The sequence below is a fragment of the Vulpes lagopus genome, chromosome 5, assembly GCF_018345385.1.
Source record: "Vulpes lagopus strain Blue_001 chromosome 5, ASM1834538v1, whole genome shotgun sequence".
Lineage (NCBI taxonomy): Eukaryota > Metazoa > Chordata > Mammalia > Carnivora > Canidae > Vulpes > Vulpes lagopus.
The window spans coordinates 117,972,049-117,986,446 of NC_054828.1; the positions used below are offsets into that span (position 1 = coordinate 117,972,049).

At 35.3% G+C, this 14,398-nt stretch overlaps 1 protein-coding gene across 3 annotated transcripts in view; it reads left to right on the top strand.

Moving 5' to 3' along the window:
- LDAH (lipid droplet associated hydrolase) overlaps positions 1 to 14,398 on the top strand; it is a 105,435-nt gene that overhangs the window by 2,680 nt on the left and 88,357 nt on the right. The gene's annotated exons all lie outside the window — the stretch shown is intronic.

Consider the following 14,398-nt stretch of genomic DNA (forward strand, 5'->3'; position numbering starts at 1 on the left):
GATTCTTGCTCCAACAGCTATTTGGAGAAAGACGGAATGGATATAAATTTAATGGTTATAGCAGACTGTAAAAAAATTTCTGTTTATGCATCTGTATTATGTGGTGACTTTCAGCTGTATGTCTTGAAGCTTTGGGCTGTGATAAGATTCTCAGTTTTTCTCTTTAATTCCACTTGTACCAATTGCAATTAAATAAATATGCGTGGTTTTAATTTTTATTTTGAAATAATTATAGGTTAACAGGAAGTTGCAAAAAAATATACAAAGAGGTCCCCATGTGCCATTCCACTAACCTTCCCCAATAGTAGTATCTTGTATAACTATAGTACAATTTTTAAAGCAGAAAATTGGCATTAATATATCCACAGAATTTACTGAGATTTCCTCTATTTCACAAGCACTCATTTGAGTGTTTATACATATATATAGTTTCATATAATTAGCCATCTCATCACACCCCAGTTCCTAACCGCTGGTAACCACTATTCTCCAACTTGATAATTTTGCCTATTTCAAAAATGTAGTATAAACACAATCATATAGTATATGACTTTTTGAGATTTCTTTATTTTGCATACTTCCTTTGAGATCCATTCAAGTTGTTGAGTATGTCAGTAGTTTGTTTCTTTTTATTGCTGCGTAGTATTCTATGGTATGACTGTATCACAGTTTGTTTAACCATTAATTTGCCGAAGGACATTTGGGTTGTGTACAGTTATAGGCTATTACAATTATAAATGCTATAAACCTTTGAAATTTTGTGTGAACATATTTTTATTTCTCTGGGATATATACCCAAGAATGCAATTGTTGGATCATATAGTGTGTATTTAGTTAATTTATGTGATTATATATTTTTTCTTCTTTAGCACCTTGTTACGGTGGACTACATTGTTTAATTTTTGAATGTTAAACATATGTGGAATAGGTCCCACTTGATCATGATATATAATATTTTTATATATTGCTGGATTCTTTTTGCTAATATTCTGTTAAGATGTAGACATGAGATGTATTGGTACATAGTTTTCTTCTCGTGCTGTCTTTGGTTTTGTCTTTATCAGCACACTAGTATTCTGTAGAGTCTTTAGTGATAAACCTTTCATTCTTAGTAATTTGTGCCTTCTATCTTTCTCAGTGGAGTTTTATTGATTTTATTGGTCTTTTTCAAAGAACTAGTTCTTTATTTAATTCATTTTTCTCTACTTCCAATTTTATTGATTTTTTGATATATTTATTTTCTTCCTCTGCCTGTTTTCTTCCTCCGCCTGCCTTACCTTTATTCTACTCTCTTTTTTTTCTAGTTTCTTCGTTATTGACTTAAGACCTTTTCTCATTTCTGATGTTAGCATATAGTGCTATAGATTTCCCTCTCAACATTGCTTTCATTGTTTCTCACAAATTTTTATATATTGTATTTCCGTTTTCACTGAGTTTTATGTATTCCTAGAAATTCCTTTGAAACTTCTGCTTTGACCTGTGGATTAGGGTGTGTTCTCTCGTTTCTGGGTATTTGGAGATTTACTTGTTGTCTTTCTATTATTGATGTCTAGCCTTATTCCATAATGAAGACATAAGCTAAATGATTTTAATTCCTTTACATATGTTGTATGACCCAGAATATGGTGTATCTTGGTGAGTGTTCCACTGGCCCTTGAAAGGAATACCTAGTCTGCTGGTATTGGATGTCAGTTACATGTCAGTTGCATCCTGTTGGTTGATGGGATGTTCCATTCTTCCCCACTTTGTTGATTGTCTATCTAGTAGTTCTTTGATTACTGAGATTGCCAACTGTAATTGTGCCTTTTTCTTTCTCTTTTTCAGCTCTATTAGTCTTTGCTTAATGTATTTTGAATGTCAGTTGTTCATTGAATATACATTTTTTGAAAGATTTTATCCATTTATTTGAAAGAGAGAGAGAGCATGTGCACAGAGGGAGAGGTGGAAGCCGACTCCCCACTGAGCACTCCCCGATGTGGGGCTTGATCCCAGAACCTTGAGATCATGATCTGAGCTGAAGGCAGATGCTTAACTGACTAAGCCACTCAGGTGCCCCACACATACATTTAAGATCTACATTTAAGATCTTTTGGGTGGATTAATCCTTTTATCATTATGACGTGCCCCTCTTTATCCAGTTATTTTCTTTGCTATGAAGTCTACTTTTTCTGACAGTAATATAGCCAAATTTGCTTTTAAGAAATGATATTAGTAAAAAAAAAAAAAAAAGAAAGAAAGAAATGATATTAGCACAATGTATCTTTTTTCATTCTTTTATCTTCAGCCTATGCATGTCATTATGTTTAAAATGAGTTTCCTGTAGACAACATATAGTTTGGTCATGTTTCTTTTTAAATCCTTACTACCTTTCTTTGCTATTCAACTGGTATAATTAGACCATTCATATTTGAAGTAATTATAGATATTTTAGGGCTTAATTCAGCCATTTTATTATTATTTCTTTTCTGTTTCCTCTTATTTCTGTTTCTCTTTTCTTGCTTCTTGTAGGCTACTTGAATATTTCTTAGAATTCCATTTGGGAGCACCTGGGTGGCTCATTCAGTTAAGCATCTGACTCTTGATTTCGGCTTAGGTCATAATTCCTGGGTGGTAAGATTCAGTACCCTCCCCCCCAACTCCATTAGCTCCACGCTGATCATGGAGTCTGGTTGGGATCCTCTCTTTCCTTCTGCCCCTCCCCGTCCCACTTGCACGCTCTCTCTCTTTAAAAAAAAAAAAAAAAAAAAAATTCCATTTGACATTTTTTTTTAGTTTATTGCTTAGTATACTGGTTCTTTTTAGTGATTGCCCTAGATATAACAGTTATATATGTGTAACATCACACAGCCTGCTAGTATTGACATTTTACTACCTCAAGTGAAATGTAGAAACCTTACTTATATTTAGGTCCTTTTACCCTCTCCACTTCTTACATATGTCATATTTCCTCTATGTACACTGAGCAGCACATCAAACAATGCTATAACTTTTGGTTCAATCATCAAATATGATTTAAAAGATTTATAAGGAGAGGATAGTCCATTATATTAACCACTGCTTTTAACCATTCCATTGTTCTTCCTCTTCTGAAGTTAAACCTTATTTACTTATTTCTTTCTGTTTGGGGAACTTCCTAAGGATAGATCTATTAGTCACAAATTCCTTTTGTTCTTCACTTGAGAATATCTTTATTTACCCTTCACTTTTGAGGGGTAATTTATCCTGATAGGAATTTGGAGTTGGCAGTTATTTTCCTTCAGCACTTGAAAAATGTGCCACATTTTTCTGGCCTCCCTGATTTCTGATGAGAAATCTGACATTCAAATTCTTGTTCCCCCGTAGATAGTATGTCTTCTCTGTCCACTTTTAAGATTTTTTTTTCCTTGTTTTGGTTTTCTGAAGTTTGAGTATAAGGTGCTTTTGTATTTCTATAGTTAAGAAGCTCCCAGTAAGGGGATGCCTGGATGACTCAGTGGCTGAGCATCTTTGTCATGTGGGATCCTGGGATTGAGTCCCGCATCAGGCTTCCCACAGGGAGCCTGCTTTCCCAACTCTGCCTATGTCTCTGCCTCTCTCTTTGTCACTCTTATGAATAAATAAATATTTAAAAAAAAAAAAGAAGCTCCCAGTAAGTATGAAAATTTATTATATGAAAAATAATTGTATTTTAATTCACTGGAGAAAAGATGGTTTCTTTATTAAATGGTATTAGCACATGTAGCTTTCTATCTGAAAGAAAACAAGGTAGATAGTTATATAGGTAGGTCAAAAGTTAAAATGTGAACACTAGAATGACAAGAATGAAAATAAACATCTAGGAAGTTGTATGTAAAATATAGGAGCCCAGAAAAGGGTTGAGGATCAGCAATATACAAAATTCTTTTACAAGCCAATAAAAAAAAAGATAAATAACCCATTTAAAACATGGGCATATAAATAGACAGTTCATAGAAGAAAAAGTTCAAAAGCAAGCAAACATTAAAAGATGTTCAAATGCACTAAGCAGCAGAGAAATGCAAACTAGAGTGAGGTATAAAATATCTGAAGACTTAAAAATAATGGTACTACTTATTGATGATAGGATTATAAAGGGAAGGATACCTTCCTAGATTGCTAGAGGAAATGTGATTCTTACAGTCTTTTTGGAAAGCAGTCTGGCAACACCTGTTAAAATTCAAGGCGGTAACTCCATACTTGGGAATCTGGCCATTAGAAACAAGAGAACTGGTATGTATGGATATATGTAAGAACATGGAGATTTAAGAGTACTTATTGCAACATTGTCCCAAAACACTGGGAACTAATTGAGTGCCTGTTAACAGGGAAATGGTCACATGAATTATGGTGTATCCATATTATAGAAACATTAAAAATAATGAATTAGAGTTATTCTATTAGACTTGGCAGTATTTTCGTGTGTTATTAAGTATGAAAGCAAAATGCATTGAACTGTGAATATGTGAATATGTGAATATGCTCCTATTTATCAAACACTGACAACTCATATTTATCAAATTGTGTATAAGTACTTATGAATATTTGTATGTGACTACAGAAAAACATGGAAGACTTTATAACTAAGTTAGTAAGATGTGTTTCCAAGTGATATGCATGGAAGTGAAAAGGAGAAGTAGAGATGAGGCATGTAAAAGATTAAAAAATATTGACTATTAAAAAAAATCTCAGAATATTTCTCATTTATCCATTCCAATGAAATTATACATAAGGTATATATACATAAGTAAAATTTCTCAAAGAATGTGACTTCTGGAGTCATTCAGACATCTGGGTTTAAATTTCAGCCCTACCCCAATCCAGCTTACTAGTTGTGTGACCTTAACATAAATTCCTTAGTATCTTTCAATCCATTATCTCCTCACATGTTTTGTTGGGGTAGAGGGAGGAAACAATAATGCACATCACCATAAGATTGCTGTTGGAGTAAGTGATACTATATTTATAACGTGTTTAGCACAGCACCTGGTTTATAGAAAGTACTCTTAAAATGTGAATTCTTAATATTGCCTCATTTCTCTAGCTTTTTGATATTTATATATTTTCAGAAATTCATTACTAGCCCCTAACTTTCTTGAAACATTCCCTGTGGCTCACATGTCTTTACATATCTTCTTAGTTCACGCCTATTCCTAATTGTTTCTTTTCATTCTTTTGTTGTCTTCTTTTTTTCTTTTTTTCTTGCCCAGGGATATCCCTCCCCGCGGTATCCCCACCTCCAAATTCCAGCAGGAACCTTCAAAGAATCTTTTGAGTTAGGTGACTGGGTGAATAATGGTACTCTGTATGGCAACAGAGAAGTCAGGGTATAGGGTCTGTAGAGTTGATTTTTAAAATAAAGTGATTTGCATTTTTGGCACTTATGAAAGGTTGATATATCAGGGAGGCACCCAGATAAAAGCGCTCAGTAGTTAGCACTTAAAGGGAGAAGGTTCTACCCTGGGCAGAACCTTTGGCTATAGGGAATGGGGGAGGAAAATGTCTCAATGAGGATGGGGAGGTATCAGTGAAGCCAAGGTAAGGGAGCTCTTTAAGAAGGAGCTGGGCAAATCATATCTCTACTGAGACCTTCTGGAGCTTTGGTTCTGTAGCTCCTACTGTCTTCTGCTCTTGTCCATTATTTTCTTGAAACTTAGAATATTTGTAACTCAATCAACTTCCTTTCCTTCAACTAACTTCCCTTTCCTGGTAGTTCCTCTTTATGTGAGTAGTACTTCCATTCTCCTCATCTTAGCATAGAATTTAAGTCATCTTTGTGATTTGCCCTTCCCTAGCTTCTCTTAGAGAATCATTACTAAAACTTGAGTCTCAAAAAAAAAGAGTTGAGTCTCACATTCACTCCTTTATTCCCACCCTTACTTCTTGCTTAGGTTATTTTGATAGTTTCCAAATTCTAGTGTAGTCTTCTTTTTCTTTTTTTTTTCTTTTTTTTTTTTTTTTTGGTCTTTCACAGTCTTTTTAAAAGAACTACATTAAAAATGTTTAAAAAAAACTACATTAATCAAATCCTTCCCCATTTTTTAATCTAAACTCAACCCACATACACTACATCATTAGTTTCAGATGTACAGTTCAGTAATACATCAATCACATGTAACTCCCAATGCTTATCAGATCATGTGCCCTCCTTAGTGCCCATCACCCAGTTACCCCATCCCCCTACCTTCCCTCCAGCAACCGTTGCTTTGTTTCCTATAGTTAAGATTTGCTCATGGTTTGTCTCCCTTTCGGATTTTTTCCATTGCATTTTCACTTGCTTCCCTTATGATCCTCTGTGCTGTTTCGTTTCTTCTACATATGAGTGAAACCATATGATAATTCTTTTCTCTGACTAACTTATTTCACTCAGCATAATACCCTCCAGTTCTATCCATGTCAATGTAAATGGTAAAATTTCATTTTTTCTAATGGCTGAGTAATATTCCATTATATATAATTCATATATATAATTCCATATATTCCATATATTCCATTATATATAATGGAATATTATATGTATATTATATATGTATAATATATATATCTCACATCTTCTTTATCCATTCCTCTGTTGATGGGCATCTGGGCTCTTTCCATAGTTTAGCTATTGTGGACATTGCTGCTCTAAACATTGGGGTGCAGGTACCCCTTCAGATCACTACTTTTGTATCTTTGGGGTAAATACCTAGTACTGTAATTGTTGGGTCATAGGGTAGCTCTATTTTTAACTTCTCGAGGAACCTCCATACCATTTTCCAGAGTGGCTACACCAGCTTGCATTCCCAACAGCAGTGTAAGAGCATTGACAGTATATGTTCTTCCAATCCATGAGCATGAAGTGTTTATCCATTCTTTTGTGTCTTCCTCAGTTTCTTTCATGAGCGTTCTATAGTTTTCTGAATACAGATCCTTTGCCTCTTTGACTAGGTTTATTCCTAGGTATTGTATAGCTTTTGATGCAATTGTAAATAGGATAGATTCCTTAATTTCTCTTTCTTTTTCATTGTTAGTGTATAGAAATGAAACTGATTTCTGTGCATTAATTTTTATATATTGCCACTTTGCTGAATTCCTGTATGAGTTTGAGCAATTTTGGGGAGGCGTCTTTCAGGTTTTTCATATAGAGTATCATTTCTTCTGCAAAGAGTAAGTGTTTGACTTCTTTGCCAATTTGGATGACTTTTATTTCTTTTTGTTGTCTGATTGCTGAGGCTAGAACTTCTAGTACTGTGTTGAACAGGAGTGGTGAGTAGACATCCCTTTTTCTGAACTTAGGAGAAAAGCTGTCAGTTTTTCCCCATTGAGAAATATTTACTGTGGGCATTTCATATATGGCTTTTATGGTATTGAGGTATGTTCTTTCCATCCCTACACTGTGAAGAGTTTAATCAAGAAAGGGTGCTATACTTTGTCAAATGCTTTTTCTGCATCTATCAAGAGGGTCTTGTCCTTTCTTTTATTAATGTAGTGTATCACGTTGATTTGCAGATGTTGAACCACACTTGCAGCCCTGTTATAAATCCCACTTGGTCGTGGTGAATAATCTTTTTAATGGACTGTTGGATCCTATTGGCTAGTGTTTTGGTGAGAATTTTGGCATCCATGTTCATCAAGGAAATCGTTCTGTAATTCTCCTTGTAGGTGGGGTCTTTGTCTAGTTTTGGGATCAAGGTAATGCTGGCCTCATAGAAAGAGTTTGGAAGTTTTCCTTCCATTTCTATTTTTTGAAACAGCTTCAAAAGAATGGGTATTAGTTCTTCTTTAAATGTTTGGTAGAATTCCCCTAGGAAGCCATCTGGCCCTGGACTCTTGTTTGTTGGGAGATTTTTGATTACTGCTTCAATTTCCTTGCTGGTTATGGGTCTCTTCAGGCTTTCTATTTCTTCCTGTTTCAGTTTTGGTAGTTTATACATCTCTAGGAATACATCCATTTCTTCTATATTGCTTAATCTGTTGGCATATAGTTGCTCATAATATTTTTTTTAAGATTTTATTTATTCATGAGAGACACAGAGAGAGGGGCAGAGACAGATGGAGAAGCAGGCTCCCTATTGGGAGCCTGATGCAGGACTTGATCCCAGGACCCCAGGATCACGACCTGAGACAAAGGCAGACACTCAACCACTGAGCCACCCAGGCACCCCTCATAATATGTTCTTATAATTGATTATATTTCTTCAGTGTTAGTTATGAGCTCTTCTCTTTCATTCATGATTTTATATGAGTCTTTGCTCTTTTCTTTTTGGTAAGTCTGGCCAGCGGTTTATCAACTTATTAATTGTTTCAGAGAACCAGCTCCTAGTTTAGTTGATCTGTTCTACTGTTCTTTTGGTTTCTATTTCATTGATTTCTGCTCTAATCTTTATTAATTCTCTTCTCCTGCTAGGTTTAGGCTTTATTTGCTGTTCTTCCTCCAGCTCCTTTATGTGTAAAGATAGGATGTGTATTTAAGACCTTTAAGTTTCTTCAGAAAAGCTTGTATTGCTATGCACTTCCCTCTTAGGACCTCCTTTGCTGCATCCCAAAGGTTTTGAACACTTGTGTTTTCATTTTCATTTGTTTCCATGGATTTTTAAAATTCTTTAATTTTCTGGTTGACCCATTCATTCTTTAGTAGGATGCTCTTTAGCCTCCTTGTATTTGAGTTCTTTCCAAATTCCCTCTTGTGATTGAGTTCCAATTTCAAAGCATTGTGGTCTGAAAATATGCAGGGAATGATCCCAGTCTTTTGGTACTGTTTGAGACTTGATTTGTGACCCAGTATGTGATCTATTCTAGAATGTTCCATGTGTACTCGAGAAGAATATTCTGTTGATTTAGGGTGGAACGCTCTGAATATATCTGTGAAGTCCCTCTGGTCCAGTGTGTCCTTCAAAACCCTTGTTTCCTTACTGATCTTCTGCTTAGATTATCTGTCCATTGCAATGAGTGGGGTGTTAAAGTCCTCTACTATTATGATGATGATGATGTGTTTCTTTAATTTTGTTATTAATTGGCTTGTATAAATGGCTGTTCCCGTGTTAGGGGCATAAATATTTACAATTGTTAGATCTTGTTGGGTGGACCCTTTAATTACAACATAATGTCCTTTCTTATCTTTTCTTACAGTCTTTGGTTTAAAATCTAATTTGTCTGATATAAGGATTGCCACCTCAACTTTCTTTTGATATCTTTTAGCATGATGAGGGCATCTGGATGGCTCAGGGGTTGAGTATTTGCCTTTGTCTCAGGTTATGATACCAGGGTCCTAGGATCAAGTTAGACCTCAGGCTACCCACAGCAAACTTGCTTCTCCCTCTGCCTATGTCTCTGCCTCTCTGTATCTCCCAGGAATAAGTAAATAAAATCTTCAAAAAAAATTTCTTAAAGCATAACTACTTTTCCACCCCCTCACTTTCAACCTGGTGTCTTTGGGTGTAAAATGAGTCTCTTGCAGACAGCATATCAATGGATCTTTTTTATCCAATCTGATACCCTGTGTAAGTTTTGATTGGGGCATTTAGCCCATTTATATTCAGAGTAATTATTGAAAGATATGAATTTAGTACCATTGTATGACCTGTAAAGTCACTGTTTCTGTATATTGTCTCTGTTCCTTTCTGGTCTCTGTTATTTTTGGGCCACAAATTCTTTTAGTTTCTGTTTGTCCTGGAAACTTTTTATCTCTCCTATTGTGATGACAACCTAGCCGGATAAAGTATTCTTGGCTGCATATTTTTCTCATTTAGCACACTGAATATACCAGTCCTTTCTGGCCTGCCAGGTGTCTGTGGATAGGTCTACTGCCAGTCTACTGTTTCTACCCATGTAGTTTACCGACCTCTTGTCCCAAACCGCCTTTAGAATTTTCTCTTTGTTTCTGAGATTTGCAAGTTTCACTATTATATGTTGGAGTGTGAAACTATTTTTATTGATTTCTCTGTGCCTCCTGGACTTGAATGCCTGTTTCCTTCCTTAGACTAGGGATGTTCTCCACTATAATTTGCTCCAGCATACCTTCTGCCCCCCCTCCTCTTCCAGAATACCAATTATTTTAATATTGTTTCACTTTATGGTATCACTTATCTTTGAATTCTCCCCTCATGATCCAATAGTTGTTTATTTCTCTTTTTTTTAACCTCCTTTTTCTCCATAATTTTGTCTTCTATATCACTAATTCTGTTTCCTGCCTTATTATATCCTAGCAGTTAGAGCCTCCATTATGTATTCCATCTCATTAATAGCCCTTTTGATTTCAACTGGATTAAGGTTCTTTTCAGAAAAGGATTCTCTAGTGTCTTCTCTGCTTTTTTGAAGCCCAGCTAGTATTTTTTAACTGTTATTTTGAACTCTAGTTCCAACATTTATTTATGTCCATACTGACTAGATCCCTGGCAGTCAGTACTGCTCTTATTCTCTTTTCAGGTGAGTTTTTCTGTCTTGTCATTCTGTCCATAGAAGAATAGACGAATGAGACAACAAAATACCAAAATGGCAACGACAATCCCAGAGAAATATATACTTAACAAGTCAGAAGAGCCCCAAAACCAAAAGAAAAAGAGAGAGAAAAAGAGAATATAATCAGACGGATGGACAGAACAGAGCAATGTGCTGATCCTGTGTGTATTTTGGTCTATTTGTTAGAAGACTAGATTGTAAAGAAATAAAAACTTATATGTGTACAGAAATAAAATTAAATATGATGGAAGAATAGAATGTCACTGTAAAAATAAAAATTAAAACAGATTTTTAAAAAAGAATTGATAAAATAAATTTGTTGAAAAAGGGAAGAGAAAAAAATTAAGATTGAAAGACTAGAGAATCATGGGGGGAAAAACCATGAATTCTATATGCTGTCCTGCCCTAGTGCTGGTGTTTTGCAGTTCTCTGTATCAGTAGATTTGGTCTTGACTGGATGTTCCTGTTGATCTTCTGGGGGAAGGACCTGTTCCACTGATTCTCAGGTGGCTTTGTCCCAGGCACAATTTCAACGCCCTTCCCGGTAATCTGTTCCAGATTGCTCTATGGATTACAATACATGGCTTTGGTTCCCTGAATGCTTTCTCTGCCACCTTAGAGGATGAGAGTGAAAATGGTAGCCTCCCATTCTCCAACACTGGATCTGAAAGCCTGGGGCCCCACTCCTCAGTACACCCTCGAGGAAAAGCAGTTCATCACGCCTGTCTCCCTGGTCTCTGTCCGCACTCTGTGCTGACCTAGCCTGTAACTGAGCATTTCTGTCTCAGGCATATGAGCCTATTTTGAGTCACCAAACCCTGCAGACTCCTGTGGCTCACACCTGTGCCACTCCTATTGGGCAAGGAATGGTCTCATTGATGGTTCTGCCACTTGCCGGGCCCCTGCTTGGGAGCAGGCACCCAGCCATTCTGGGGTTCATGGTCCATGGTAACCTCAAGCTGAGAGCCCACTCCTGGGCTCGCTGATTGCAGCCTGTTTCCCCACTCTCATGTCTGGGAACTCTGCCACAGTCAGGCACCTCTGGTCTTCCTGTGACCCTGAGACCACACTGTCCCATCTAAGATTCCACCCCACCCACCTGAGCACCTTTCTGGCCAGGTCTTCCCTCACTGGAGCAGACCCCTAAATGTTCTGATTTTGCACTCCACTGCTATATCACTTTCTGGTGCTGACTACTGAAGAAGTCTCCCTCTCCCTGTGATCTCTCTTCCTATATACCACCTGGGATTCACTTCTTTGCACCGCCTACCTTGCAGAAAGTGGTTGCTTTTCTATTTGTAGAGTTGCAGCTATTCTTTTCTTAGATCTCTGGTTGAGTTTACAGATGTCCAGAATGATTTGATAGTTATCTAGATGAATTCCTGGGACTAGACAAAACTAAGGTCTTCTACTCTTCTGCCATCTTGGACTTTTCTTTTCTTAAAGGGATTTTTCATGATTCTTTATTGGATATAATCAGATGTTTTTTCATTTCATTCATTAGTTGAGACAATTATATGGTTTTCTCCTTTATTAATGTGATAAATTGACCAAATTTTGAATGTTTAAACAGTCGTACATTTCTGATATAGACACAATTTGGTCATATGTATCACTGGATTTGGCCTGCAGTATTTTCAGTGGAGTTTTTGCATCTCTGTTCAGGGAGAGATTGGCCTGTAATTTTCCTCTGATATGATGTCTTTGTCAGGTATTGATATCAAGGTTCGCGAGACTCATAAAATGAATTGGGAAGAGGTCCATCTTTTTCTATTTTCTGGACAACTTTGTAAGATTGGTGTTACTTCTTCCTTAAGTGTTGACTCTCATCTGTACCTGAAATTATTCAATGTTTTTAGTAGCTATTGGACTGTTAAAAGTCTTCTAGCCTTTTTGCCTTTGTCTTGGAATTTGCACATATCAAATTTATTGGCATAAAGTTCTTCTATGATACTTCTTTTATTATCTTTTTAATATCCATAGAATCTGGAGTGATATCCTCTTCACATCTGACTGGATATTTGTGCCCTTTTTCTTGATGAGTCTTTTCAGGAAGTTGTTTATAGGTCTTTTCAAAGCCTAGATCTCAGGCATGGTTAATCCTCTCAAATGTAAACTTTTTTCCACTAATTTTTATTCTTTATTACTTACTTTTCTCTATTTTTCTTTATTTGGATGCATTTAGTTTTTCTGACTCATTAAGATAGATGTTTAGATCTTTGATTTCCAGCCCTTTTTTTCTGGTATTTTAGAAAGCATTTTAAGACTTTAAATATTCTGCAGTCATACCTTTTTCTGCATCCTATTCATTTTGATATATCTTTTTCATTATTTATTTCATTATTATTTGGTTGTCAATTATGTTGTGAATTCTTCTCTTACTCGTGAGTTATTTGGTGGTTTATTGCTTAATTTCCAAAATTTGGGGGATTTTCTTATTATTTTTGTTATTTTATAGCTTAGTTCTACTGTGGTTAAAAAATATACTCTATTATATTATTTCACTTTTTGGAAATTTGTTGAGACTTGATGTATGGCTCAGTATATGGTCAGTTTATGTTCTATGAACACTTGAAAAGGATGTGCATTTTACCATTATATGGTATAGAATTCTACACATGTAAATAATGTTCATTGTGTTCATATAAACAATTGCATTATTCAAATTTTCTTTATTTTCATTGACTTTTCTTGGTTTTGTATATCAGATACTGAAGTACGTCAGAATCTTCCACTTCCAAGACCATTTCCATGATTGTGATCTTTATTTCTCCTTTTACATTTGTCAGTTTTTAATTTATCTCTGGGGGCTAAAATTTTAAGTTCATGTTTATTTAAAATTGTTATGGTCTTCTCGTGGATTGACTTTTTGAAATGCTCCTGTTTATCTCTCATATACTTTTTACTTTAAAGTTTACTTTTTAAATCTGATCTTAGTATAACTATACCACCTCTTCTTTGATTAGTATATCTGTGGTAAATTATATCCATCCTTTCACTTTTGTTCCTTATGATCTTTATTCTTAATGTATATCATTTATAAGCATACAGTTACATGTTTTATTTTTATCCAATCTGATCATATTTGCCTTTATCTAATTAGCATAATTGGTCTATTTACATTTAATTTATTACTGATATATTTTCACTTAATATATTACTGACATATTTGTGTTTAACTATGTAATTTTACTATCGTTTTAAAATGTATTTGTTATACCTGTTCTGAGTTACTTCTCTGCTTTCCTCTCATTTTCATATTAAATGTATTCTCTCTTTCCTATCTTATTTCACATTCTTGAATGGTTCTTTTATTGATTACTGATTTTTTTAACAGGTTTTTTTTCAGTATTTTCTGGCTTTTCAAATTGTTCCACTAAGAACAAAAAATTGTTCTTAGTGGAACAATTTGAAACAACAAGCTAGTGTTTCCTTGCTAACATAGGATTGAACTTAATTTTAGTGTACATTTTAAATTTTTTTTAAAAAGTCTAATTTAAAACAACTCCCAGATTCATGAGATTTAGAGATCACCAGCATGTTAATGTTTGCTACTAGAGTAACTAAAAACCTATAGAACTTTAAATAAAGCTGCTGCTGCTTTTTTTGTACATATGTTTTTACTTCTTATATTGTGTTTTGAAAATAATTACAAATTCAGTATCTTGTCCCTGGGTCTTTAAAAATTTAATTTTCATTTGCTCAGTCACTAAACATTTCACAAGTAATTTTAGTATTATTGCCCAGAAAAAGCATTAATTAACTGCCAGTCAGAGCTCAGACACATGCAAAGTATATGCTCTGCTCTGTGTAGTTGTTGGGCAATAACACAGCCTACAACTTGTATAAAGATTTTATCATTTGAAAAAGCTTAGGAGGGGATCCCTGGGTGGCGCAGCGGTTTGGCGCCTGCCTTTGGCCCAGGGCGCGATCCTGGAGACCCAGGATCGAATCCCACATCAGGCTC